The following is a 5,516-nucleotide window of genomic DNA, read 5'->3' as shown; positions in this document are numbered from 1 at the left end:
AGGGTCTTTCCCAAAGCCGTATACATAGCCATACTTGAAATTAGCAAACTGTGTCCAAAATGTGCAATCGGCAGGAAAAAGGTGGGGAAACACCAGGAAAGAGAAGAATAAGCCTCTGTAAACAATGAACAAAGAATTGGGGTGGGGGTAGGAACACAGGGAACTGGCCTAAGCCCAGAGGAAAATCAGGAGAAGCAGAAAAAACTTCTGCAAAAACCCAAGCTGAAAACGACCCCAACCCTTATTATCCACGGATGCATGGGCCTCTGGTCTATAGGTTGACTGGCAAACGATGTGGGGGGTTGGTGTGAATGCTCTGGCCAACTCACTTAACAAGTTGGCAAGTGAGAGAACCAATCAGATCCTCTCTTAGATGGCGTTTGGATTTACAAGGTGTAAAATTGCTTGTAGCTGCCAAACCCGCAAAATAAGGGAACAGTTGGGTTGTCTTGACTTAAACTTGCGTAAATGCTGCAGCCACAGACATGAACAAATGAGTAATGGCTAGTTCAAAAGAAAGGATGACTTCACAACCAATCATGAGTAATTAGGGACAATGGGTGATATTGTGCTGTGTGGGTAGTAAGAGCTCCATCATGGGAGATAGTCAAGACTTCTTGTCTGGGAAGATGGAGTCTGGGAAGAGATTAGAGCAGCTGACAGGGATAAGAGGCATCACTTTCTCCACACTCCACATTCCTCTTCGAGAAGCCACCCACACCCCCATTCTCAGGGTCTGTTTCCATAGACCTGGGTCGTGGGCAGTGGTCCTCAGAACGGCGGCAACTCCCAACCCCGGCAGGCCCATCAAGCATTTGAGAGACACAGGTTTCTGGTGAGTATTTGAACTGAGAGGACTTGTGTAGCTGGGACCAAGGCAGCTAGGAGCCATGTGAACACCAGTGAAAGCAGGAAAAGGGAGGAAAAAATTAAAAGATGGGCCTGCAGAGCAGATGGGCAGGGGTGATGGTGGGTAATGTCATTTTTGATTTTCTCATTTTGTTTCTGGCCCTTGGGGAGCTCTGGCTGCAGTTTCCTGCACAAGGTTCCTGCCCGTAACACCACCCCTTCCCATTTATTTCTAAGTGAGTTGAGTGGGTCCTGTCCTTGTAACTGAAATGAGGCATGTGTGTTTGTTTGTCTGGGTGTAGGGGAAAAGTATGAAATGTTGTGCCTGTGACAGCCTGTGTGGCTTGTGAGGATACATCCTTGGCTGAGAAAAGGACAAGCTCCTTTTCTCTGACCTGAAGGGTTGGAGGTGAAGAGGCTCCACCTGGAAGGCCAGCTTTCTGTCTGGAAGGCAATGCTAACTGCCTCAGAAAAACCACATTCATTCAGTGAGTCAGTCATTCATTCTATAAATGTTTGTTGAATGCCTAATCTGTGTTCTAGGTAACGGGGATAAGGCAGTGAATGAAACAGACAAAAACAAACAAACAAAACCCTTTGTGTGACATTGGCTTCAGTTTCCTTATCTGGAAAATGGGAGAATGGACACACACAAAAAAAAACTCCTTGTAGTTCCTCTAGGCTGTAAGAGTCTGTGGTTCATTGAGCTATCTCGTGAGTGCTTCTTGCCCAAAACCTGAATCAGTACTTCAGGATGCTGGAGGGGGCTGGGCAGGAGACCTGGAACCGGAGAGGCGAGGAGGGTGGGTGGTGATGGCTCCCGGACTCATGTTGCAGGCTCTGCTGGGCCTGCCAGCTGGCCTGGCCCCGGCCCCATTCCCAGCCACTGGGCTTCCCAAGCAGCCGGCCATCACCTGTTACTGCTCAGTTCTCTCTATTTGGCCTGGGGGCTGCCCCACCCTCCCTCGGCCCCACCTACTCAGGCCTCCCCCACTGTCCACCATTGACCTTTTGGTGTGGTAGAATCCTGGAATACCAGTCCGTTCAAATACCAGCACCATCACTTTCTGGCTCTGTGACCTCAGACAAGCTTCTTCTTCTCTCTGTGCCTGTGTTTTTTTCTGTAAAATGGGAATAATAATAGCATCTTACCTCATAGGTAATGGGATAAGCTATGGGAGGCACATAAAGTATTGCTGTGTTACACGCAGCTCCTTAATGGAGCAATGGGACTGGTCTGGGTTTTACAATAGGAGCCTTAATTTGCTCCTCTACGGAATGAGAAAAATAAAGATGGTGGAAGTTGAACGGGCAAGGCAAAACTCCTCTGCGTGTTTTACGGCTCAGCTCCACGGCTGACAAGCTGGACGACCTTGAGCAAGTCTCTTCTCCTCTGAGGCAGACCCCTGTTTGCACTCTTCTAAGCACCCCTGGTTTGCAGGACAGCCCCACCACAGGAGGTGGCTCCTGATGGGTCTGGGCCATGTGAGATCTCACTCCCTTACCCAGTGAGTGGGTTAGGCAATCTGGCCAATGAGAAGTGAGAGGAAGTGTGCTGAGAGCTACTGGGAGGGTCTCTTCCCTCTTAAAAGGGGGACAAGGGAAGAAATATTTCCCTGTTTGCCTCTGGATGCCCTTCTTGGCCCCTGAAACCATTGCAGCCATTTTGGGACTGTGAGAGAAGGATGGGCTCAAGGGAGGGAGCCCACAAAGAGGAGAGGGCCTGGGTCGTGAAGGCCTGTGGCATCCCTGGATTAAGAAAATAGAATTTGCCAAACTTAGAACTTTGGGGTTTTTTGACAGATAAATATCTTTATCGTTTAAGCCACTTTTGGTTAGCTTTTCTGTTCCTTGAAGCTGACAGAATCCTAATGATAGACTCTCCTGAGCCTCAGTTTTCTCATCTGGAAGATGGAGATGATAATTTCTGTCTCACAGATACTGTGAACATTCCAGGGGAGAACGTGTGTGAAAAGTCTGGTGGCTTCTACATAACAAAGGGCTCCCTCTGGTCTTCCTCTGCCCTGCCCAGGACCAGGTGGCCCTCAGTGACATGGCTGACTCACTTCCTGCCACTGCTTTGGCCCCAGCTCCCCACCATGCCTCTCAGGCTTGACTGGGTGTCCCCAGTGGGCCCAGCACAATGACAGTGATGCAAATATCAATCTCAACCACAGAGTGAGTCAAGGAAAGCCAAGGGACCAGTGCTGGTTCTCTTTATAGGCGTGTGGTGGCTACGCGCCTGGGCTCAGAAGCAGCCAGACCTTGGTCCTGAGTCACCACTCTGCTGCGGCCTAGATGTGTGTCATCAGACAGCAAGCTACATTGAGGTCTCTATATCTCAGCTCTTTTGTCTGGAAACTGGAAATAATAACAGCACCTGCTTCACAGACGTGCTGTGATTAAATGAGCGAATGCAGTCAGGTGCTTGGTACCAGTAGGGGTTCGAAAATGGCTGTCCACTTGTCCTTGACTCCCTACCTTCCAGGTTCTTAAAAACCTGTGACTTCAGGGATCGTCTTGTCCAGCTTTTTTTTTTTTTTTTGGAATGCAACTTCTTCAGATAAAATCTTGTGTGAAGGAACATTCATAGCAGCTTCATTTGTAATAGCTGAAAGCTGGGAACAACCTAGATGTCTATCAGCAGATCAATGGATAAACGAATTGTGGTGTATCCATACTGCAGAATACCACTCAGCATTAAAAAGGGATGAACGACTGATACATGTGCCAACATAGATGAATCTCAGAATAATTATGCTGCATGAGAGAAGCCAGACAAAAAAGAGTATACACCGTATGATTCCATTTACATAGAATTCTAGCAAATGCAAACTGGTGTGTGGTAAGAGAAGGCGGATCAGTGGTTCCTGGGTACTGGGAGGAACTAAAAAGGGGAATAAGGAAACTTTTGAGGGTGATGGATATGTTCACTATCTTGATTGTGTTGATGGTTTCATGACACATGTCAAAACTTATCAAGTTGTGCACTTTAAATATGTCAGTTTATTATATATTAGTTTTCACTCAGTAAAATGGTAAAAACAAAATGAAATGAAAACCTCATGTGAAAACCCAATGTGTAAAGGTTAAAAGTGAAGCTCTGGGGGGTGGGGTAAGGGCTGGGGTGCCAGGTCACGCCCTTGGCCTCTCTCTGCCACTGAGGACCATCTAACTGCATGCTTGGCCCCCACTGAGCACATTTTGAGAAACTGCAGATGCTTCTGAGAAAGAGTGGAGTCGAGGACAGAAGCCACGTGTTCTTTCTGTGTGCCCAGAACTCTTTCCTACAGGCACTGGGGCTCGAGTGGATGTTCATCCAGGACCTCAAGTCCAACAGCACAATCGGTAAATGGGTCTGAGGTTGTATTCTCTGCTGCATTTTCCTTGGACGAGGCTCTGAGTGGGGCACAGAAGTAAGCAGGCCCCAGTCTCTTGTCCTCCAGGAGCTCTCAGTCTAATTGGGAACAAGAAAGACTTAAAATTCAGGAAGAATCAGAGACACACAATTTTAAAGATGGCTTGAGTGTGAAATCCCTGGGCTGGAGTACTGTTGACCTCCAACCGAGAGAGCTGCAACCAAGAGAGGAAGCTGTTTCTCCAACAGCCGAGGATGGAGGACGGAGGAATGAGGAGCAGCACTCGGTGACAAGTGTTAGCTAGTGGCTCTTATTTAAACCTAGGACAAGACTTAAGCAGTATGCCAGTGCTCTCCAGCTAATGGTCCTTATTTCACAGTGGAGACACTGAGGCCCAGAGAGAGGAAGGGACTACACCAGAACCAGGGTCCGGGCGTCCCGGCTCCAAATTTGAGTCACCCTTCAAAGCAGCTGCTCAGAGGGTTGAGCAGCTGGTCTTCACTGCTGGAGTCTGGCATTCCTCTTGGTAGGACAGGCTATGGGGGCTGGGCCAGGCTGGGTCCTGGACAATGAGACCAGGGCAGGGCAAAGACAGGCTGAGAGGGGAGGAGGACAGCTAACCCATCCTGGCCTCTCTGGCTAATGCTGGGTCAGGTGATGACAGATTTCCTCCCCACTGAGCCCTCTGGAATGCTTGGAACTCAGTGGTGACAGTCCAGAAGTTTCTCTTCCCCTGGAGGGCCTTGGAGTACAGGGAACATTCTAGATAAGGACTGAGGGCTTTGACCTTTCCTCCTGACCTCCCCCCTCCTTTCCTGGGGACTTCATGTATGCCAAGGGTGGAAACAGCCACTCTGGGACGCTTGGCTCACCCTGGTCAGCCTATCCACTTCCTGCCCCAATTCCTGCACTGGGATTAAGAAAAACAACAATTTCTTACATTTAGACAGCTCTTTGTAGTGCACAAAGAATGCTCATGCGCGTGCCCTCACTGAAAATGTTTCCTCCCAGTCTTCACAATTCAGGTGAGAATCATTATCCCCATTATGCAGGTAAGGAAACCGAGGCTCAGAGAGATGCGTGATTTACCCTGGCCACAGAATAAGTATTGAGAGTTTGTTCAAGAACCCAAGTCTCTGGCCTCTTAGCTTTGCCCCACCCTTTTCCTACTCTTGTGCTTCTGTTGCTACCAAGAGGGAATGTTGTGTGCTGGGTAACACAGACGGGCTCAGAGACAGTCACCCTGGGTCTGAATCCCAGCTCCACGGCTTTCTTTTGCTGCATTTTCCTTTGACTAGTTACTTCACC

Source organism: Rhinolophus ferrumequinum, chromosome 9 (assembly GCF_004115265.2).
Source record: "Rhinolophus ferrumequinum isolate MPI-CBG mRhiFer1 chromosome 9, mRhiFer1_v1.p, whole genome shotgun sequence".
NCBI lineage: Eukaryota > Metazoa > Chordata > Mammalia > Chiroptera > Rhinolophidae > Rhinolophus > Rhinolophus ferrumequinum.
The sequence above is the reverse complement of the archived record's forward strand: the minus strand, read 5'-3'. Positions refer to the sequence as shown.